The 24,159-nt window shown below is 51.8% G+C and overlaps 1 long non-coding RNA gene across 1 annotated transcript in view; it reads right to left on the bottom strand.

Annotated features, from left to right (window-relative positions):
- Positions 1-391: 391 nt before the first annotated feature.
- LOC146797794 (uncharacterized) overlaps positions 392-24,159 on the bottom strand; it is a 60,864-nt gene continuing 37,096 nt past the window's right edge. The window contains exons 2-3 of the long non-coding RNA XR_014969053.1: positions 1,401-1,780; positions 392-709 (exon numbers count right to left, since the gene is read on the bottom strand). This is a non-coding gene — a long non-coding RNA (uncharacterized LOC146797794). The remainder of the gene's footprint in view (positions 710-1,400; positions 1,781-24,159) is intronic.

Here is a 24,159-nt window from a genome sequence, read left to right as displayed (position 1 = left end):
TCCTGCCTGAGAGCGTTGGTGGTGTGGCTGACATAGACAGCTCCGACCCTGCATCCAGCAGCCAAAGTAAGGTACATGCAAAATCAATCTGCACTCATCCCCATCCCATGCACACTTCCCCAAATGCGCATAGTAACCTCCCAAAATGTCATTCCAGTCCAAGTCTTACAGCACACCCAGCAAAGCATCATGGGACTCGTAGTACTATGTCTGACAGTGTGTCCATGAGATAAAGGAAATTTAATGCAACATGTGGGTTGGGGATAAGTGAATGATACAGTGTCAGAGGTTAGCCAAAACAAACTGTAGGAACTTTATTGATTGCCAAATGCAGACAAAGACACAAACTCATGTAGTCCCCTTTACATCCACAGCACAATCCAGGTCACGGGAAGACAGCGCAGAAGGAGAGGAGCCTGCACAGCCTGAGGACACCAGTGACGAGACTGAGCAGAATCCAATCCAGCGCAGGAAGCGCGCACATGTGCCCCCACTGCCTTCATTTGAGGACAAATTACCTGCCACAGGGGATGACAGTGACAGGAGAGAGGGGAGTCAGGGTGTGTCACACATGCCCATTCAGGACACAGAAAGGCCAAGGAGTAGACCACAGGACACACACAGGTCAAGGCCCAGGAACAGCACTGCCACTGAAGCCGAAGGATCCGTCTTCTCAGGCCTGGAACATAGCATGCTGCAGGAACAGCGCCTGCAAAGCAAAGCACTGAGGTCAATCAATAGGCAGCTATGCCGTATACACAAGGACCAGAAGAACATGGGGGAGGGCTTCATGGCCATGGCAGGGGCGATCCGTGAGCTATGTGACACTTTGAGGCACAACCAAGCCGCCAGTGATTGGGCTGGCCGACGTGCCAATGCACGCCTCAACAACTATACAAAGGCCGTGAACCGCCTCTGCACCACCACCAGCACCCTCACACGCAGAAGCGTCACTATGCAGGTCGAAATGGTGCACTGCTGCCAGGATATAGCCCGAGGACTTGCACAGGTAACCACTGCTGTGGAGCAGCTGCAGACGGCCAAAGCAGGTGGCAGCGCACTTATGGCCTCTGCCGAGAGTGAAGACACCTCCAGTAGGAGCAGCATCACTCCTACATTGCCAGGGGACAGACGACGCAGTGCCAGACAGGGTGCAGGACAAGGGAACACCATGGGGGGCACTCAGCCTGGACGTCACCGAAGGAGGTGAACATGTGCGGTGACAGTAACTGCAACACGGGTGAATGAACCCTACAATGCTGTTTGCACAGTTACTTGTGCCTTACCTGCACTGTGTGCATAACATGTGCTGGGGACAGCTACAATTTTCTTTATTGTGAAGTGTGAATAAACACTGCACACATTATCAAGCTTTTTTGTCTCATTTCATCATTACTCACCTAGAAGTAGTTTTGTGTTATCTCAGTCCGTCTCTGGCGTCCAGCAGCTGCCCCAACTCCTGATGCAGGTCTGGCAGGGGGAGCAGGGCGCTCGTCATCCGATCAGTCTGTATCGGTCACATCAATTGTGGTGCCTTTCCTCATTGCCATGTTATGTAGCATTGCACAGCTTGCCACGATTTTACAGCAGGTCTCAGGGCTGTATTGCAGTGCGCCTCCACTTTTATGCAGGCACCTGAAGCGGCTCTTCAGGATTCCAAAGGTACGCTCAATGACGCAGCGTGTAGATCTGTGTGCCCTGTTGTAGCTCCTCTCACTTGCATTTGCAGGATCCAGATATGGGGTCAGGATGAAGTCCTGCACTGCATAGGCACTGTCACCTGCAGGGACAGACACAATAGGTAAGTCAATGTCCCCCCCCTTCAAGTGATGTAGTGGATGTATTGATGTGTGCCATGTATTTACCTAGCAGGTATTCCTCCCCATACTCTCCAGCACTCAGACGTCTGTGTATTCCACTGTGTCTAAAGATGAAAGAGTCATGTGTACTGCCGGGGTATTTGGGTACAATGTCAGTGATGATATACTTTGCGTTGCACACAATCTGTATATTGAGGGAATGGTAGCATTTCCGGCTACTGTAGACATATTCAGTTGCTGATGGGGGTGTGATGGCCAAATGGGTCCCATTGATGCAGCCAATGACGTGGGGGAAACGTGCAATCTGGTAGAAGTCCAGTTTTGTTTGCTGTAATGCCTGTTGGGTGGTGGGGAAGTATATGTGATGTGAGAGCCTCTGTAGCATTGCATCTAGAAAGGCATGTAAGAAGCGCGAAAGTGCACTCTGTGACACCTCACCAACCTCCGCTATTACCCGTTGAAAACTCCCTGACGCCAGGAGGTGCAGGGAGCACAGGACCTGCACATGTGTGGGAATTGTTTGTGTCCTGCGTGCAGGGTGCTCCAAGTAGGGTTTCAGCTCCTCAATCAGGTCCATTATGGTCTGTGGGTGCAGTCTGTACTTGTCATAGATGTCCTCTTCAGTGTGCTGGAACAGAGTGATGCACAGCCTGAATATACGTTCCTGTCTCATTCTCCTCTGTGCAAGGGCCTGAATACGCAGCCTCCTGGCTATCACGAACATTGCTGCCATTGTGGGTGGGTCTGTTGCATTGTGGGGTGGTTTAAGTACCTTGCACCAGTTTACCACCTGCATGCAATTGTTGTTAATAGCGATTTCTTAATTTGCGAATTTCGTGAAACCGCAATTAGCGACTTTTTCATACATGTGTTAGGGAATTCTTATTTTGCGATATCATTTTTGCGATTTTCGCAAAGTTAAGAAATCGCAAATTTAGTATTCGCAAGGAAAATCGCAGTTTTCATGTTTCGCAGCCTAAGAAATCTCTAATTTAGCGATTTCTTAATTTTCACTAGGGATGTGTGTCATACATATGAAATTGCGAAAAATCAGTCGCAAATGCTGTTTTTTGCAATTCGCAGCGTTTGCGACTAATTTTTGCTTTCATACATATGCCCCCTGGTGCATCCACCCAGCCTACAATAGCGAACCTTCGCTGTAGTGCCTGCGTATAGTTGTCTTATAAAGCAAATTATTGCCACCTCCACCCCCATTTGCTCCATGATTTGCCACAACTTGTTGTGATTAACACGATCAAATGCGGCAGAGAGATCCATGAATGCCATATAAAGATTTCCTTGCTTGGCCTGTGTGTACTTATTTGCTAGTAGTGCCAAGTTCAGGCATTGATCCACGGTCCCTCTGCCTTTCCTGAAACCACATTGTACCTTTGCCAGGATCCCTTTCTCCCAAGCCCAGTTTTCCAATCTGTTTAATAATATTCCGCCCATTACCTTTGCTGTGCTTTCAATTAGTGCAATTGGCCGATAATTTGCGGGATCTGAGCCATCTCTTTTTTAGGTCTCGCCTGACCCAGCGCATGCGCTGGTCTGGCGAGACTTATTGAGAGGGCTCCAAAAAGTGCTACCAGGCCAGCCTGGAGCTACAGTGCATGTGCGCAGGCACGCGCTCCACGCTTTACCGCGATTACTTTCGCAGCCGCACGGCCGCTTTGATGTTTGATCGTGATCACGATCACTTTCGCGGCCGCACAGCCGCTTTGCATAGCCAATAGGTCTCGCTTTTGGGACCTTATAAGTATTTAATTATGCAACTGTTGTATGGCTAAACACTTATAAGGTCCCAAAGGCAAGACCTATTGGCTATGCCAATGCTTGTTTAAATATTGGAACAAAAGTGGACTGTTTCCACGATGGAGGGCCCATAGTGCCTATGGCATTGAATGCTAATGTGAGTAAAGGGACCCAGAAGGTTCCATTGTTCACGAATATGTCAACAGGTACCCCATCTGGTCCTGCTGCCTTTAAAGAAGATGCTTGCGCCAGTACACACTCTATCTCGTCCAGATCAAAAACTAGAGGGGAAGCACATTTTATCATGTGCAAACTTTCTACAGAGATATTTATGTTTGGCTTTTGGAGGATTTTTTGAAAATGGTCTATCCATGTGTTTTCCTCTATACATACGTCTCTGGATGGGCCACCTGCTTCTAATAGGAACGGTGAATTGACCACTTCCCAAAAAGATTTAGAGTCATTATCATTGGATGCTGACCTTAATTTCTCCCACGCTTCAGATCTTAATTGTTTTTTCCGATTTGTTATTGTGTTTTCATAACTCTGTCTCAAATTTTTAATTTGTAATTTATCCCTTGGATTGGCTCTTAGCGTATGACGGAGGTTGGCAGAAGCTTGTGAGTAGATAATGTCAAACCAGCGATTTTGCGGCTGTTTACCTTCACCCGCTGGGCAAGTTAGATGCTGCCTAATGCCTTCTAAGATCTTCAGAAATGCTGCAACTACTTGCGGTTTGTTTGTTCGATGATTTAAGCAGAAACTGACCTCATTATAGTTCGCCTGTATCAGATGAGAGAAGAAGGGCCCTTCGTCGATCTTACTCCATTTTAAGGAGTAATCATTTCGTCTAGCTAAAACTGGTTTAGGAGTTTTTCTACTCTGTTTAGTGTTAAATTGTTCTTTCCAGGGGAGCGTTAAGGAGAGATTAGCATGATTGCTAAATTCTGTCAGCCATACATTTACTTCCGCTCGATGAATCTTACTGTTACTAGATGTTATTATATAATCTATCACTGAAGTGGTCTCCCTTCTATAAAAAGTCGGGAACTTCGGACTCCTCAAATCCAGGTTCCGTTGCATTGACATTTCGCGGGGAGACTCCTGTACAGGCCTGACCTGGTCTGCAAAATAATACTGGTGTGTTGGATTTTGCACAATATCTGTGTACGGACCAACACACCTCTGCCAGAAGAACAGGAAGAGCTGGATAATCCAGAGGATGGGCAGGATGAAGAAGGCAATGCAAGACACACCACAGTCTCTACAGCTGCAACAGCAAGGAGAGATGTCATCGCCAGGAACTTTTTTTCCTAATCCCAACTAGCAAATGTCTTGTTACAAACATTTCTTTCAACAAAAGGTTCCACCTTGTGATTTTTCACAATAAAATATCACTATAACAATGTCTTGTCTGCTTGGTTTGTGACTTCAGAAGGGGAACAATCATGTAAAGTAACGTTAGAAAAACAACAGTGTCACACAGATCACTCACCAAGCAGGGGATATGACATCAACTAAAGTAAGACTGGGAATGGGACAATGTTTTGGGCATCTGAACTTCTAACTGTGTATGCTTTCTCTCTGAGAATTATAAAGGGCATGTTGTGTGTTCTCCTGAGCACAATCAGGTCAGTTTTCACACAAGATACAACATACAATGTCTGTCTGATGCATAATTGTAGCTGGGGCCACACAGTTCTAATCCATTCTAAATTTTGTTAACACAACATCTCTGTGTATTTTGTGCCACAGGAAAAAAGGTAACTGCCAAATGTCACAAAGATACATGACAATGGAGGACTGGATCAACTTGCGGGTGTGGAGGATAAAGATTCAAAGGATAGTAGAGCCAGACTAATGGATGTAGCAATACAGTGCAAGGAATGCTTTTAACAACAAACATAACCATTCATTCAACATTAACAAGGGACACTAACTCCCTAGCTGACACATTTGTCACTGCAATGACAAATAAGCACATGTCTTGCATCACAAACACTGTGCAAGATTCATCCTACAACACTGCACTGATCTAACAATGCTATAGCCTCATACCCACAAACAATGACACATAGGTCAGCCATGGAACAACTGGCAAGGCATCAGCAATCAACAATGTGTATGTAGGACTATAGACATGGCAATGCAATGGCCAGAAGAGTTGTCGTCACATGCACAACAACATGTATGTGGCATGGCAATGGATGTGGATAATTGGCTGTATCCTCATCCCATCATACTTACTACATGTTGACACCCCTAAGACAGAGAACCAACATACCCATGAGTGAAGTGCAAAAGGGAAACCAGTAAGTACAGCCAAAACATGAAAGTAACATACAACCAATTACATCAGAAATGGTCATTGTATTGGATAAGATGGACCACAAAAAACATGGTAGTACCATGAAGTTGCATCACGTCTATCTGGACGGACACTACAAGTTTATAAATGTCAATTGTGTGATGTGTATAATCTAGGGATTACGTACAACTATACCATGCAAAATAGCCCCACATCTACAGGCACAGTTGAACAAAAATGCGACCATGCATCAAAAATGAAATAGCAATGTCACATACTGTTGTATCTCTCAAGGAATGTAACAAATACTCTTGAAAAATCATTGTTGCGCTAGATGGCCAGGCACCATGTATGGCATGTATCATCAGGTGTATGCAAGACAGAAATCTCCGCCCGGATAGAGCCAAGGGAAATACATCGTACACACAAGAGTTCAATAACATGGGCTAAAGAAAGGCTGCACAACCTGGTTGCCTCCTGAATGCCAACTTTGGCAAGCAGATTACATGTTCCCCATTCCCCATGAAAATCTTGGTGGTACAAGCAGTGTGTCAACGACTGTTGGGTAGATACCACCCCTGGGCCTCCCCCGCTTCACACCCAACCATCTCCCAACCTGGACATCGACACCATGCCTCACACTGCCTCGCCCTCTCCAAATCAGTGACTCAGTCAGCTGAATCCTCTGTCAGTCTAGATTTCACAAGCCTGGGCACAGCAGTGTACTCCGAGTATGCAGGGGAGCCTACAGATGCCGTAAATGCAACTGGCCCCTCTTAGGTGCCGATTACGATCCGGTAAAAACCGGGTACGAACCGTCGGTCGGAGCGTTTTCCCCGTCCGACTCGTACCCGGTCGTAAAACTTTACAAACATGGAATTACGATTCGCACGGAAACACCATTTCCGTACGATTCGTAAAAAACACCGACCGACGAAAATATAAATACGAATGTGATCCGGGAATGCTGCGACGTGACGTCGGGACGCTTTCAGGCAGCGTTTCACGAACCAGGAATTACGATTCGAACCGACAGCAGTCCGGACGGCAATATTTTCACGGCACCCAAAAAGTGCCGCAAAAGCGAAGTACGGCGCGAATCGACCAGAGTAGGTGGCCCGGTACGCACCGTACCCCCCCCAGCCCCCGTAGGTACGCGCCGACCCCCCCCCCAGCCCCCGTAGGTACGCGCCGACCCCCCCTGTGTGTACACCCTTGTACGCGTCGTACCCCCCCGTGTACGTTCGAGTCGTACCCCCCCCGTGTACGTTTGAGTCGAACCCCCGTGTACGTTCGAGTCGTACCCCCCCGTGTACGTTTGAGTCGAACCCCCCCGTGTATGTTCGAGTCGAACCCCCCCGTGTACGTTCGAGTCGTACCCCCACCCGTGTACGTTCGAGTTGAACCCCCCCGTGTACGTTCGAGTCGTGCCCCCACCCGTGTATGTACGGTGCGTACCCCCCGTGTACGTTCGACTCAAACGTACACGGGGGGGTACGCACCGTACATACACGGGTGGGGGTACGACTCGAACGTACACGGGGGGTTCGACTCGAACGTACACGGGGGGGGGTTCGACTCGAACGTACACGGGGGGGTACGACTCGAACGTACACGGGGGGGTTCGACTCGAACGTACACGGGGGGTACGACTCGAACGTACACGGGGGGTTCGACTCGAACGTACACGGGGGGTTCGACTCGAACGTACACGGGTGGGGGTACGACTCGAACGTACACGGGGGGGTTCGACTCGAACGTACACGGGGGGGGTACGACTCGAACGTACACGGGGGGTTCGACTCGAACGTACACGGGGGGGTTCGACTCGAACGTACACGGGGGGGTTCGACTCGAACGTACACGGGGGGGTACGACTCGAACGTACATGGGGGGGTTCGACTCGAACGTACACGGGGGGGGTACGACTCGAACGTACACAGGGGGGTTCGACTCGAACGTACACGGGGGGGTACGACTCGAACGTACACGGGGGGGTTCGACTCGAACGTACACGGGGGGTACGACTCGAACGTACACAGGGGGGTTCGACTCGAACGTACACGGGGGGGTTCGACTCGAACGTACACGGGTGGGGGTACGACTCGAACGTACACGGGGGGGTTCGACTCGAACGTACACGGGGGGGTACGACTCGAACATACACGGGGGGTTCGACTTGAACGTACACGGGGGGGTTCGACTCGAACGTACACGGGGGGGTTCGACTCGAACGTACACGGGTGGGGGTACGACTCGAACATACACGGGGGGGTTCGACTCGAACGTACACGGGGGGGTTCGACTCGAACGTACACGGGGGGGTTCGACTCGAACGTACACGGGTGGGGGTACGACTCGAACGCACACGGGGGGGTTCGACTCGAACGTACACGGGGGGGGTACGACTCGAACGTACACGGGGGGGTTCGACTCGAACGTACACGGGGGGGTTCGACTCGAACGTACACGGGGGGGTTCGACTCGAACGTACACGGGGGGTTCGACTCGAACGTACACGGGGGGTTCGACTCGAACGTACACGGGGGGTTCGACTCGAACGTACACGGGGGGGTTCGACTCGAACGTACACGGGGGGGTACGACTCGAACGTACACGGGGGGTACGACGCGTACAAGGGTGTACACACAGGGGGGGTCGGCGCGTACCTACGGGGGCTGGGGGGGGTCGGCGCGTACCTACGGGGGCTGGGGGGGGGGTCGGCGCGTACCTACGGGGGCTGGGGGGGGGTACGGCACGTACCGGGCACCTGTTTGGACGTCTCCATGGTTGTTATGGGAGTTCGGTGCGGACGGTCTTTTCACCATACGGTTGTACATTCGGACGCCCGGGATGGATCGTGATTCCCCGGTCGGACTTCACCTTTCACGTTTGTACGGTGAATCGTACGAGGACGTGTCGGACACATTTTCCGACCCGAGGACGTGTGGGGAAATATTCCCAATGCGGTTCGTATGGACTTTTTACCATGCGAATCGTGATTGCCAGTTCGTACGGCACTTGTACGATTCGTACGGTAAAAAGACCGGATACGAGTCGCACGGGGATATTTTTTACCGGATCATGATCAGCACCTTAGTTGCCTAGTCACAGGTCCCCTCCCACACAAGATTTGTCTAGGTCAGGGGCCTCACCCTCCACAGTTAATGGGCAGCACAGCCTCCTCCGGCATGATGATGTTGAGAGGCGCACCATGTGGGCTTCTCATGTGAGCAATGTGTCTACATCTGACATGCCAGACTTTGCCACCAGGTAAAGGGCATTGCTGATGCATGAATGTCTACAGCCAGGGTCCACAGGCTTGCGCATAACGCAGGCCCCGCCTTCAACGTAAGTCAGCAAATAACTCTGCAGTACTGGTCTGCCACTCAGGGTTTCATACAAAAGCACAGTGTGGTCTCAAGTCACAGGGGACTGTCTGCACTTACTGGCATTGGACGCCATGCTGTTGCAAGGAGTGCGCAGTGTAAAGTGCTGTATTGCTGTTTCCAGCCAACAATGTCCTGTTCACCTGGGGACTCTGGGTCTACAAGATGTTTCTACATGGCTTTATGTGGCTTGTTGACCTCTGCACAATTTGGTCATGACTGCTCCATTCTGCATTCTGGTGCATACATTTCATAATACATCATCAAGGGTGTCTCTATAAGCTCTTGTAGCCTTCAGAGGCTGAAAAGTGACGCAGTGCTTACTCACAACAAATATTTTGACCGCTACCTGTCCAGCCATCATATCATTTTCTCTTCTAGCTTCAAGATGTGTATCGCAGTCATGCGAGACTGATTGGCAATTGTGTCTAACACAAGCTGATCCTTACGTCATGTAATGACGTATTGTACATACGTCGCTAACATGACCATGGATCTGGTTGATAGACACCGTCCAAAAATATTTTCAGCTTTGCAACCTCTCAAATGCATAACACAACCTCTTAAAATCATGCCCATGAGTGATTTTGCACAACCCATCGTAAATGTGCACAGCTTTACCTCCAGCTAAGCACATACTTAAATGGGAATCTATGGTCAATCCTTCGCATTGTATGCTGCATCATAAATTCGCAATTGAAGTAGTGAATGCCTGTTGTTTATGTTCATGTGTGTTGCAAGCCCGTTAAACTGGTACAGACATCATAGCAATGTGTAATGTAACAGTCACATATGTAGTCAGACATACAACCTATACTAACCATTATGCCTACCACTGATGCATGCATTTACAATCACACATGACTAGATGTGGATAGGCATCAATGTGAGGGACGAATGCATGTTGACAGCTCAGGATTACTGATATCATGACATATCAGAATGACTGGAGTCACCTACACAACACAGATCACATCCCATAGCCATATGGTGTTCCTAGACATGCAATATCATGCAATATGGTACATTTGATGATCAACTAGCACTTAGCGTGAAACAAAATTGCTGCATTAACACGGAAGCGATAATTTTACTCATAACCGCCATTGAAAACATTAGCTAAATACATGCTACAACAGTGAAAATTCCCGATTAGCCCTTAGCAGGTAAACTTTTCTCACTGAGTCCAAAAACGTCCTGCAAATGCCCAGGAAGGGATGTCTGTCTGCATTCTGTGTCATGGAGGAGTACTGTACACTTTCACTTTCTCTTTTAACCATACTGTTAGTGTCTGTGGAGAGTTGTGGAGGTATTTGGAGTTGTGTGCTGGTTTTGTTGTGGAAGAGAGTGGTTTTTTGTCTAGTACACTGTCCCTAGCGTCTCTGTTAAATCCTATGTCTTAGTCTTTATGCATTGTTAGCGACTTGTTGATTATCTTGTTGGGTGTCTGTCCAAGGACTATATTTGTGTTTCTTAAGGTTTTCGGGATATTTACTTGGGTTTTCTTTTTTTATAGTGGGTATAATTGTGTGTCTGGAGATTTTGGGTGTGGGCAGGGTGGGTAGGATGTCAGAGGGGGCATTAGGGGGCTTCCTCTGGCTTGTTAAGTTTTTCTCACCACTGATAGTGAAGAGTGGGTGATGGGTCCTGGAGGGCTATGATGTCCGGGTCAGGAAGGTGAGGTGGGAGCACATATTTTTTTTTGTGAAACATTTTTTATTGTTTTCATAACAACAACACAGTACCAGCCCCGCTACCTCCGCCATCGAAAGGAGAACCTTACAGTTATCGTTGCTACCAAATATCCAGGAGCATAAACATCCTTCCCATGCAGACCCTCCCCTCCACCCTCTCCCACCCCATGTCAGTGTGCCCCCCTCTGCCTTCCCCTCTCTTTATGTGCCCCTCCCCTACAATAAGTCCTGTATGGGTGCTCAACCGTCCCTAGAAAACCAAGGCTGACTACTTTTAATGCGTCCAGTGCCCACCACCGCTCCTCTCCTACTCCCCACTCATCGCATCCTCCTGTCTGTCAGATGTGCTCCCTGCCCCCCCGCGTCAGACATCAGCCCCTGAAGTTCCACCACCAGCGCCTCCCATGCTCGGGCCGTCGCCAGAGCCTTCTCGTCATCCCTCCGAAGAGCCAATTGCAACCGGAGCGTACCCTCCGCGCCTGCCCATCTCGCAAACGCCGCCCTCCACCGCGAGAAGCTCGGCCCTGCCCGGGATTTCCAGGAGGTGGGAGCACATATGCAACCACATGATGCAGATCTTTGGGGTGCACAGGACTCTCCACCAATGGAAACACAGATGGCAGAATTGTGTGGGACGTGATGGAGACCTCTTGGATCACCTAAGAGTCCTCACTGGCAGGCAAGGTGGTAAGTACATGACAAAAGTTTCATGAAATCACAGTGTGTTTTCTCTAACAACTATAGTCAGTGACACAATTTAATACATGCTACAGAATCATGCCATACATTTTTACTAAAGCAAAGCTGCCTAGCTCCAAAGCAATCACACTTACACCATTGTGCAAGTGTGCCTGTGTTGATGTGAATGATTGACCATGTGCAGGAAAAAATCATGAAGTGTTGTATCATGTTTCGATGTGTGCTGCGCAGTGCAGCATACATAGATAGTTTATAAGGATATTTTGTGTGTAAAGACTCGCAATGTGCATGAAGTGCCTATGTGAGCTGCACAATGCAGCACACATGGCAAAACACACAACCTGATTGACTAACTCGTCTATCCCCGTTGTGTAAGGCTATAAGCATTTGTGAACAGTTCTCACTGTAGGCGCAGCACCACATGTATGCCACACTTTTAAATCTGCTCCATTGCAATATGACATGGGTGTTGTTGTGTTATGCCCATCACAACACCCATTCCCATAGGAACACTTGCCGCAATATTCTGTGTGAAAGCCTGCCTTATACACAATGAGGGATCAAACCACGTCAATTGTCTGAACACACCCTTGTGAAATATGCTAAGCACATATCGACTACCCAAAGTCTTGAAAAATGATGCTGTGGCTGGAAATGGTGCCTTGTGAATGTGTCACTCAAGTTGTATGTGCAAAATGATTACGTATACCAGCAGGAGTGTCTTGTAGGCCACAGGGCTGCAATGGTCATGTGTTGTGAGTCCAACAGGCAAAGCAGATCCCTTCATGTATGCAACATGAACAGAGACAGACTGTTACAGGCCATCCAATTGAATGTAGATGAATTCAATGATGAACATGACACATGTGAAAAGTCACGTCTAATACAAATTTATGTTTTTCACATGTCTCACAGCTGGGAGACGATTGATAACTCAGGGGGACGTTGATGACTTCATGGAGCCACACATCACTGGTGAGTGCCTTCCTCACATATGTTGATTTTTGTGAGATGTGGAGATTTAATGGAAATGCTCCTGTATGTAGTTGAACACAGCCTGGGTGTGTATTACATGGACCTCACCTCTAGTGTGAACAGCCAGCAGTAAATTGAGATGTATGCACATATTTATGATGTTGTGATGGAGCACAGCATTCGCCTTCTTAACTTAACGTTGCACAGCTCCAGTTGGTTAAATTCATCATTGCACCGTATTAGCAAATATCCGGCTTATTTCTGAGTTTCACCGTGTCATTGGGCCTTTTTTAAAGCATCTCAAACATTTAGGCACCTGCAGCAAATGTCCAAGGGGGCCTGGTTTGGTGCTAGCAAATGGACACTTGTGTATGCAAATTAGTCTTTGCCCGTTATCATGGCACCTTTTTTGCCAACATGCATTAGTGTTAGAAATGGAATTTCTGGTTGGCTAAGGCTTGCACCAAAGCCAGGCAGAAACCACCACTCTAGTCAGGGCAAGGAAGTCACACGCCAAAGATAACCCCTGCTCACCCCCTTGGTAGCTTGGCACGAGCAGTCAGGCTTATCCCGGAGGCCATGTGTAAAGCATTTGCGCACGCACACAGCAACAACATCCCAGGCACACTACAAAAGGAACTCCACACAAGGTTATATCAAAACAAGCATTTGCAATGCAATAGGTCTCGCATTTATAAGAGTTTGAGCTATTGGCATTGTAAAATTACAATGCCTTTGATTTATCTTTTGGTTTTAAAACAAATAAAAGGCATTGTCATTTACAATGTCAGTAGCATAAACTCGCATAAAAGCAGTGTGCGGAGTGCAGTAGTGTGCGGCGTGCAGCAGTGTGCGGCATGCAGCAGTGTGAGGCGTGCAGCAGTGTGCGGCGTGCAGCAGTGTGCGGAGTGCAGCAGTGTGCGGCGTGCAGCAGTGTGCGACGTGCAGTAGTGTGTGGCATGCAGCAGTGTGAGGCGTGCAGCAGTGTGAGGCATGCAGCAGTGTTTTGTGCAGCAGTGTGCAGCGTGCAGCAGTGTGCGGCGTGCAGCAGTGTGCGGCGTGCAGCAGTGTGAGGCGTGCAGCAGTGTGAGGCGTGCAGCAGCGTGAGGAGGGCAGCAGTGTGTGGCGTGCAGCAGTGTGTGGCGTGCAGCAGTGTGTGGCGTGCAGCAGTGTGTGGCGTGCAGCAGTGTGTGGCGTGCAGCAGTGTGAGGCATGCAGCAGTATGAGGCATGCAGCAGTGTGAGGCGTGCAGCAGTGTGAGGAGTGCAGCAGTGTTTCATGTAGCAGTGTGAGGCATGCAGCAGTGTGCCGCGTGCAGCAGTGTGCGGCGTGCAGCAGTGTGCGGCGTGCAGCAGTGTGAGGCGTGCAGCAGTGTGAGGCGTGCAGCAGTGTGAGGCGTGCAGCAGTGTTTCGTGTAGGAGTGTGAGGCATGCAGCAGTGTGCAGCGTGCAGCAGTGTGTAATGCAGCAGTGTGTAATGCAGCAGTGTGCGCAGCAGTGTGTGGCGTGTGGTAGTGTGCGGCGTGCAGCAGTGTGTGGTGTGCAGCAGTGTGTGGCATGGTTTGTAAACAACAAGAAAAGCGGATATTAAAGGAAGGGTGGGAGGGAACGAGCATATGGGGTGTGAGTTATAACAAAAGTTAATTGTTGTAAGAGGGGATGCAGGAAGGGAGGCCGAGCGCGCGCTGGCGAAAGCAGTCTGCTGCTTTCAAGTCCGATGCCAGATGCCAGCTTCGCGCTTGAATGCCTCACATGCACTGGCCATAAACCGCATTCCTAAGGTCTTGTGCCCCTTACTAAATCTCTCTGAATGCTGGTGGCAAATGGAATGCGCGTGGTTGTGCGCATAACCGCCACCCGATCCGCCTGGGAAGCCTTTGGGAGCATTTTCTGAAGCCCCTACAGAAGTCACGCTGTGCGATCGCTTACGCGATAGCCAGGCGAGACCTAAAAAACGTGGTTTAATCACCAAGTGCACAGGCAGGTACAGGGAAAAATAATGGGTGATAGACTGAAAATTGTTGGTGTGTATTTGGGATTCAGAATTTGTGGAGATTTGTAGGGGACTATTACCTAAGTAAAATGGATCATAGGCTGCCCATGTCTACTTTGTTTCCACAAGGAGCAAGGAAACCTGCATACTGTGAAATGCATGCTTCACTTCTAAGTTGCCAGGGTGCAACAATGAATTTACAGATGCGGGCCTGCCCAATAGGGAGAAACTCCGAAGCACCAAATGGAGAGGTTTGCGTAAGTATAGCCCCAACATATACAAGTAAGATCAATGGACTCCATAATACAAAGTTCTGATAAAATAACACATCCTGGATGCTAGGATCATCACCTGGGCGAGAAGCACTTCTTTGAAACTTTGGGAGTGAGAGAGGCACTCAACCACTTAAAATTCACTGGTTTTCAAAGGGTTGGGACCAGGAGCACATGCACTTAGCTCAGTAATATTATCAATGAGCAGCAAACACCAAGCACTCGGTAGTGAAGAATCTCTATATGTGGCACAACTACTTTTAAAGGTCTGGCAAGATTTCCTGTTGGAAATTCACCAGCCAAAAGGAATACAAGTATTTGCAATGCAATAGGGGTCGCATTTAAAAGAGTTTGAGCTATTGGCATTGTATAATTACAATGCCTTTTATTTCTGTTTTGGTTTTAAAACAAATAAAAGGCATTGTCATTTACAATGTCAGTAGCATAAACTCGCATGAAAGCAGTGTGTGGAGTGCAGCAGTGTGCGGCGTGCAGCAGTGTGAGGCATGCAGCAGTGTGAGGCGTGCAGCAGTGTGCCGCGTGTAGCAGTGTGTGGTGTGCAGCAGTGTGTGGTGTGCAGCAGTGTGCGGCGTGCAGCAGTGTGCGGCGTGCAGCAGTGTGCGGCGTGCAGCAGTGTGAGGCATGCAGCAGTGTGAGGCGTGCAGCAGTGTGCCGCGTGTAGCAGTGTGTGGTGTGCAGCAGTGTGTGGTGTGCAGCAGTGTGCGGCATGTAGCAGTGTGTGGCGTGCAGCAGTGTTTCGTGTAGCAGTGTGAGGCATGCAGCAGTGTGTGGCGTGCAGCAGTGTGCTGCGTGCAGCAGTGTCGTGCAGCATGCAGCAGTGAGTAATGCAGCAGTGTGCAGCAGTGTGCGGCGTGCAGCAGTGTGTGGCGTGCAGCAGTGTGTGGCGTGCAGCAGTGTTTCGTGTAGCATTGTGCGACGTGCAGCAGTGTGTGGTGTGCAGCAGTGTGTGGTGTGCAGCAGTGTGTGGCATGCAGCAGTGTGTGGCATGCAGTAGTGTGTGGCGTGCAGCAGTGTGTGGTGTGTAGCAGTGTGCGGCGTGCAGCAGTGTGCGGCGTGCAGCAGTGTGCAGCGTGCAGCAATGTGTGGCGTGCAGCAATGTGTGGCATGCAGCGGCATGCAGCAGTGTGTGGCGTGCAGCAGTGTGCGGCGTGCAGCAGTGTGCTGCGTGCAGCAGTGTGCTGCATGCAGAAGTGTTGTGCAGCATGCAGCTGTGAGTAATGCAGCAGTGTGCAGCAGTGTGTGGTGTGCAGCAGTGTGTGGCATGCAGCAGTGTGTGGCATGCAGTAGTGTGTGGCGTGCAGCAGTGTGTGGTGTGTAGCAGTGTGCGGCGTGCAGCAGTGTGCAGCGTGCAGCAGTGTGCAGCGTGCAGCAATGTGTGGCGTGCAGCAATGTGTGGCATGCAGCGGCATGCAGCAGTGTGTGGCGTGCAGCAGTGTGCGGCGTGCAGCAGTGTGCTGCGTGCAGCAGTGTGCTGCATGCAGAAGTGTTGTGCAGCATGCAGCTGTGAGTAATGCAGCAGTGTGCAGCAGTGTGTGGCGTGCAGCAGTGTGTGGCGTGCAGCAGTGTGTGCCGTGCAGCAGTGTTTCGTGTAGCATTGTGTGGCGTGCAGCAGTGTGCAGCGTGCAGCAGTGTGTGGCGTGCAGCAGTGTGTGGCGTGTAGCAGTGTGTGGCGTGCAGCAGTGTGCGGCGTGCAGCAGTGTGTGGCGTGCAGCGGCATGCAGCAGTGTGTGGCGTGCAGCAGTGTGCGGCGTGCAGCAGTGTGGGGCATGCAGCAGTGTGAGGCGTGCAGCAGTGTGCGGCGTGCAGCAGTGTGTGGCGTGCAGCAGCGTGCGGCGTGCAGCAGTGTGTGGCGTGCAACAGTGTGGCATGCAGCAGTGTGTGGCGTGCAGCAGTGTGGCGTGCAGCAGTGTGTGGCATGCAGCAGTGTGTGGCGTGCAGCAGTGTGCGGCGTGCAGCAGTGTGAGGCATGCAGCAGTGTGAGGCGTGCAGCAGTGTGAGGTGTGCAGCAGTGTGAGACGTGCAGCAGTGTGTGGCGTGTAGCAGTGTGTTGCGTGCAGCAGTGTGCGGCGTGCAGCAGTGTGTGGTGTGCAGCGGCATGCAGCAGTGTGTGGCGTGCAGCAGTGTGCAGCGTGCAGCAGTGTGCGGCGTGCAGCAGTGTGAGGCGTGCAGCAGTGTGAGGTGTGCAGCTGTGTGAGGCGTGCAGCACTGTGAGGCGTGCAGCAGTGTGTGGCATGCAGCAGTGTGTGGCATGCAGCGGCATGCAGCAGTGTGTGGCGTGCAGTAGTGTGCGGCGTGCAGCAGTGTGCGGAGTGCAGCAGTGTGAGGCGTGCAGCATTGTGAGGCGTGCAGCAGTGTGTGGCGTGCAGCAGTGTGCGGCATGCAGCAGTGTGCGGCGTGCAGCAGTGTGCGGCGTCCAGCAGTGTGAGGCACAGCAGTGTAAGGCGTGCAGCAGTGTTTGGCGTGCAGCAGTATGTGGCGTGCAGCAGTGTGTGGCGTGCATCAGAAATGGAGGGAACATCTGGAAGACATTCTGCCCTCCATGGCACGAATGGGAGGAAGATGATGTTTTTGTAAGCAGAGAAATGGTGTGGAAATCCTAATAACTGTGAAAGGCGCGAACAGAGCAAGGAATGTTCTTTCTAACAACCTCTAAATATTGTGAATTTCGCACAAAAAGCCGGTGTTTATTTTTGCAATGGCCTGCCCCTTCATTTGCCCAAATCAACTCGGCATAAAAAAGGTACATCTTAGAAAATTGCAAAACTCTGGCCGGTGGCTCCTGCCCACAAACCAAAAAGTTTAAAAGCTGGCACAAGGTTATCTACAAAAAAGACAAATGAAACTGGGATCAAAGCAGAAATGCAACAAAGAAAAGTTCCTGTCACCAAGCAGACATTGTAAACAAGACAAGCCCGGCGGAGCGTGGCGCGCGCGCTTGGCGGAGGCGGGGGAGCGCATTCCAGGCGGGGGAGCGGACCCTTTGAAGTACGATGCCAAACGGATTGCATGGTGGCACGATGCACGTGATTGTGCACGTGCTTGCCATGCAATCCGCTTTTGGGAGCCCCTGTTGGGAGCCCCTTTACTAGAGTCTCGCCTTGCTATTGCTATCGCAATAGCTAGGCGAGACCTAAATAGCCTTTGTATTATAATAAACACATTAGATGATAATCACATAATTTACACTGTGCCAACTGGCACTGGGCAGAATTTTACAGGGGACTATTTACACAAGAAAGGGCCACATGGACCACTGTCAGAATTAGCACAAATCACCAATTGTAAATGTAGAACATATACTAACTGTAACACACATTATAACGGTAGAGCACAACCAGTAACTACTGGCGTAATAATGACTTCAGCATTATAACAATAGAATCAGGTATAAAACCTATCCTGTATACATCACAGGGGCATAAACACATTATGCAATCTCTCACAAGTCTAACGCATTAGACCCTACCTCCTAAGTATAATTACACCAGGGGCGTACATCACACAGGGAAGTATAATCTCCCTGACATAAACCTAAATAGGTAAAACGACCTCCTAGGAAGCAATCATATCTAGAGGTATAAAACACAGGGTGCGCAAAACATACTACACACAGTACATTCCCTAACACCATAAGCATTCTTAGCACATAGATCATATTATAAGTCTAAACGCATTAGACACTGAAATCCTAATCATAAATCACATTAGGGCCTGGCGCCCTACACCTAACAATCCCAACAGCCCCCCTGGCCAACTGGCCATCTCAAAAAGGGCTCAAATGCCCGGTGTCCCAAAAGTCAGGGCGCGCTGCCTAAGCAGCGAAAGTCAAGGGTGCGCAACAGCGCGAACCTAAACGTAGCAGCTGCCCACTAATTGCTGGGCAGCTGGGAAGGTATGGGGCAAAGGAGTGCATCTCACTCCTTACTCAACATGTCCCCCAAAGAACTGTGCGCCTAAACGGTGCAGCTGGCACTACGTACTGCACGGTTGTAAATAATGGGGAAGGCCTGGCACCTCTGTGCCACCTCTGTCCCTCTCAGGGACTCTCTCAAGAATTGCGCCAAAAACGTTGCAGCTGCCCGCGCTGGTGCGGCGCAGCTGGGGATAAGACAAATGGGTCCTGGCACAACTGTGCCCTCTGGGCCTGGCTGGGGCTCTCAATAAACTGTGCCCCCGTTGGAGCTACGTAGGCTCTAGGAATAATGATGCCCCTCGTTGCAGCTGACCCCTGCAAAGTGGGGCAGCTGGAGAATACTGACCACACTGGGGCAGTATGGGGCCACGGGACCTCAGGACCCCCACGGGGCCCTTGAAACAAATATGGCCATCGTTGGAGCCACCTAGGCTCGGAAAAGGAGCATGCCCATGTTGGAGCGGCCCGCTGCACAAACGGGGCCGCTCTGACCGGGTGCCTCTGCCAGGCAACATTGAACATGTGCCCCACTCACTTGGGCGCTTCTCTGTCGAGGATCTCCTCTCTGCGGCGGGACTCTTCCGGTCAGTGCGACGCGGGGCTCTCTCTCATTGGGGAGACTCCCTGCTGCAGTCCCCGGGGCCCGCAAGGCTCCGGTCTTCTATTTCCTGTGCTGCGGGACCGGCGGCAGTTCTCTTGCGGCGCGAGGCGTCCCTTTCACTCTTGGGAGCCCCGCGCTGCATTGGCGGCCTCTGCTGCCTTCCCTCTTCACCCGGGCCCCCTCCTGGGACCCGGGGCTCCACTCCTCACGACTTGCGGAGGCGGGGTGGGCTCCCGTCCTCTCCGCACGCCACCATTTTCGTCCCACTGCACTTCCGCCTGGCGCCCCGCCCACAATCAGGCAGGCGCCGGGCTGCCACATCCGGTGCTCGGGCCGCGGCGGTGAAATGAGGGGTAGGCTCCTCTTAAAGTTTAAGCAACAAGCGGGGTAGGCACCCGATCAATCCAAGGTACCAATCAGCGGGGTGGGCACCCGCAGTATCAGAGAAACGCGGGGTGGGCACCCGCAGTAAATATACAAATAAGCGGGGTGGGCACCCGCGAGGCCAGCATCATGGGGAAATCCCTACGCTGGGGATTCCCTCTCGCTCTTCATGCAGCGCCGTGCTGCGAGGCCCCCGCGCTCCCAGGGCGCTTGGCAGGCTGTCACAAGCCTTGGTAAAGGGAAAAGGTCCAAGCAGTCCTAGGCATCAGAAGATGGAGCAAAGCAGCTCCCAGCAAGGGAAAGTCCTCCAGGTATCCAGGGGTAGGGCAGGGCCCAGGGAGGCAAGCCTTCCCCTGAGCCCCAGCAGCAGCACGCCCCTGGTAGATTCAAGTACACAAAACAAGAACATTTTCATGGGGTCACAGCCCCTCTTTTATACACCAAATCCTTTGTCTCCAAAGGTGCAGGGAAGGGGCGAACCAGATGCAACTGGTTCCTGAGCACTTTGTTTTGCTCAGCCCCTCTCCCTATTCACAGGACAGGCCAGGGACATCAGACGCACCACAGGGGTTGGAGCCAGCATTGTGTAGGGAAAGCCCAGCCCTATTCAGGTCCCAGGTCTACTCCTCCCTGCCATCAACATGCAGATCTCTCCACTCACCACCGGGGCAGACCCATCCTGACTCCTGGAGCCAGACACACCAGCCAATCACAAGCCAGACAGTCACTGCACATTTATTACACAGACATGTCAGCTTCTAGAAGTGGCACTTCTACACAAGACACCGTAACGCCGCACACATCATCGCGCAGCATTCAATCTCACGAGTTCGCACATACCAAACTCGACCCTGCACTCCTCTCACATCAGGACTTAACACGGTCACTCAGATCCCCCATGCATTCCTATGGAAGGGCAGGTCAGTCTCACTAAAACATACACAGAGTGCACGCACTTTACACTGGACCCCAGTGCTAAAGTGCTCATAGGCCTAAAATTACCAACACCAGGTTACAGAAAAAGGCTAGGAGAACGCAAAAAGTTTCGGGGTGAACCTGCCAGAAGGGCCAAGTCCAACAATTAGCAACATGTTAGAGCCGATTTGCAAAGATTTTGGTATGTCAATACAGTACAACATCATTTTCAAAGGGTGCCCATCTTAAATATATTTCATCAGATGTTTGATCCTATGGTATCCATTGTGCCCAAAACTTTATTTTTCTTTGGATGATTTGGCTGTTGGTGCTCATGCCAAGAAATATGCTGTATGCAACTGTCACACAATGGGCCAGCAATTTGCTTAATATCGTGATATCAGGTGTGAATTCATGTCCAATTCACTAAGTGTAGATGCCTTTTGGTATTGTGTGAGACAGGCCTCGTGGCGTGGGCCCTCCCGACCAGCAAGCCACCCTGCAAACGTACCGATCCCCGATGTCACAGACTTCCAGCCACCATGGCCCAACATCCCGATGGCCGGCCAGGCCCCAGCAACCCCCCAAGGCCCCAACACGCATGCCCGGCCGAGGGAGAGAGAAACCCCCCCCCCCAAGCCAGACCGGGAGGCGTCGTCCCTGTCACACCTCTGGTCTCCTCCCCAAGGAAGGTCTCGATCAGCCACCAGGTCCCCGGTGAGCGGGCGCCTCGCCTGCTGGGTGTCTGGAGTCCCTCCCAGACCCACCTGAACAGATCAAAGGGCCGAACGACAGGAAGTCCTGACACACCGCACCCAGGCACCAAGACCCCTATTGGCGAGGACTTCAAAGAGGAGGGGGAGTATAACAAGGGGTGCTGATGGGACAAGCGGCAGAGAAGACCTGAACCATCTGAGCCCTGCTGACGCTGTCGCGGCTCCCCGAACTCTGAACCATCTGAGCCCTGCTGACGCTGTCGCGGCTCCCCGAACTCTGAACCTTCTGAGCCCTGCTGACGCTGTCGCGGCTCCCCGAACTCTGAACCATCTGAGCCCTGCTGACGCTGTCGCGGCTCCCCGACCTCTGAACCCTCTGAGCCCTGCTGACGCTGTTGCGGCTCCCCGAACTCTGAACCATCTGAGCCCTGCTGACGCTGTCGCGGCTCCCCGAACTCTGAACCATCCGAGCCCTGCTGACGCCGTCGCCACCTGTGCCTGCTGAGTGACTCGCGGCACCCTCCTCCAAAAGAATCGGCAGAGATTGCCGAGAGAAGCAACACCCCCCAGCTCGAGGATTGAGAGCTGTGCGCAGGATACTCCGCAGAGACACTGAACTCAAAGACTGTCCCGCTACCCCCATACCCCTATCCCGAGATCGCCGCCGCTTGTGGCACTGATTCAATATTGCCTTTCGGATCATAAAGATCCCTTACGTCTACGATAAAGTATACGATCTTACGAAGAACGACTGTGTAGTGTCCCTCTGTCAGATAGTGCAAGCTCAGTGTGTGCGAACCTAGGTACGAGACCCTTCCAGGAAGGGCCTCCCCGCACTTGCTCGGCCTAACTCTGGGAGAGGTGGGTCAACGGGTGGTCAGGAACGTATTCCGAAGACCCCCCGGAGAACGCCTTCCAAAATTTGGTGGCAGACGACGGGATCCGAGCCGACACCTAGAGATCGTGCAGTAAACGACTGACGCACTACCGAAAAGAAATGGAAGGAGAAACCTCCCTAGGTGCCGCAGGTACCAACACAAGCACGACATTCTGAGAGGACCAGTTGGAATATTATACTCACCGAGAATTAAAACAATTCTACAAAGACCTGGGAATCGCTACCACCGGATTAAGCACAAAAGAGGATTTCCAGGGAGCATTGAAGACCTGGGTCGAGGCAGGAGCTTCCCGGGCCCAAATAGAAGGAGAGCCGCCGAACGAACCACGAAGCATCCCGGGGAGGAGCAGCGCCCCAGAAGGGGGCCTATCCCCGGAGGAGCTATCAGACCGAGAAAGGGGCCACAACCACGAACTAGAGCTAGCAAAACTGAAAATCGAGGGAGAGCTAAAACTGGCCGAGAAAAAGTTGGCAGTAGAACAATTACGCCTACAAGGAGAACTCGAGGAAAAGAAACGACAGAGAGAACACGAAGAAAGAAAACTCCAACTAGAACACGAACGCAGCCTGAAAGAGATCGAGCTCAAGGCTAAAAGTGAGGAGGCCAGACCCTCGGGAAATCAACCCCTCTCCTCCGTCGTGGAACCAAAGGTCCACACCCCCAAGGATGTGGTGAAAGAATACTACAAGAACGACGACATCCAGCAATGGTTCAAGGCCTACGAAGTTGCCATGACCTCCCACCGAGTCCCGCAGAAAGACTGGGGGGCTGGGTTGTGGGGCCGGTTCCTGAGCGAGGGGAGAGATACCCTGCTAGACCTGCCCTCCGCGGTGCTGAACTCCTACAGTCACATGAAAGAGGCCCTAGTAGCCAGATATGGGCTCACCCCCGAAATGTACCGGCAACGGTTTCGAGACTGCAAAAAGATACCCGGTACCACATGGGTGGAGTACGTGAACTTTTACAGCCGGGCCTTGGACGGGTGGATCAAGGGCAGCAAGGTCTCCACCTTTGAGGAGCTGTTCGACCTAATCGCGTGGGAACACTTGTCCGCCAATTGCTTTGTGGAGTTACGCCAACACCTCCTGGACAGCAAGCTCACTGACCCTCGAAAACTGGCCACCGAGGCTGACCGATGGGTGAACACCCGGGCCTCCCAGGGTCCCGTGGGAGACTACGGTCGCCACAGTCAGGGACCCCCCCGCCAGAGAGGCGGAGGGAACCAAGGCCGATCGAGAGAATTCCCGGGGGGCTCCCAGCACAGTCCCCCCAGAGGACAACCTCCGCACTTTCCAGCACCACCTCCAGCCAGCACCGGGCCACCGGGGAGGTCGGGACCCCGAGTCAAGATCACCTGTTTCCGCTGCCAACAGACCGGACACTATGCCAGTGACCCCCAGTGTCCCATGTACCAACGACCCGCAACGACAACCCCTCCGGCTCGACAAATGGCCTCCGTAGCCCTAGGAGAAGAGATGGAAGACTCTGAAGAATGGGAGCCAGCCGCCATGGCCCTGGTCTCCCTAGGGGACCGAGAGATGGTCCCCGGAACACCCCTGCCCGCCAACACGAAGAAGTACCGACAGCAGGTGACGGTCAACGGTCACTGCGTCGAGGGCCTCCGCGACACCGGGGCGAGTGTCACAGCGGTCCACTGCCACCTAGTCTCCGAAGACCAGATCCTGCCCGACGCCTTTTGTCCAGTCATATCTTCAGACAATTCCGAGAGCCTATGCCGGATGGCCCTGGTCCCCTTCGAATGGGGGGGAGTCACCGGTAAATTGAGGGTGGCAGTCCGAACCTCCC

This window comes from Triturus cristatus, chromosome 9, assembly GCF_964204655.1.
Source record: "Triturus cristatus chromosome 9, aTriCri1.1, whole genome shotgun sequence".
NCBI classification, from domain to species: Eukaryota; Metazoa; Chordata; class Amphibia; order Caudata; family Salamandridae; genus Triturus; species Triturus cristatus.
Note: the sequence above shows the minus strand (reverse complement) of the source record. Positions and strands in the feature narration are given on the sequence as shown.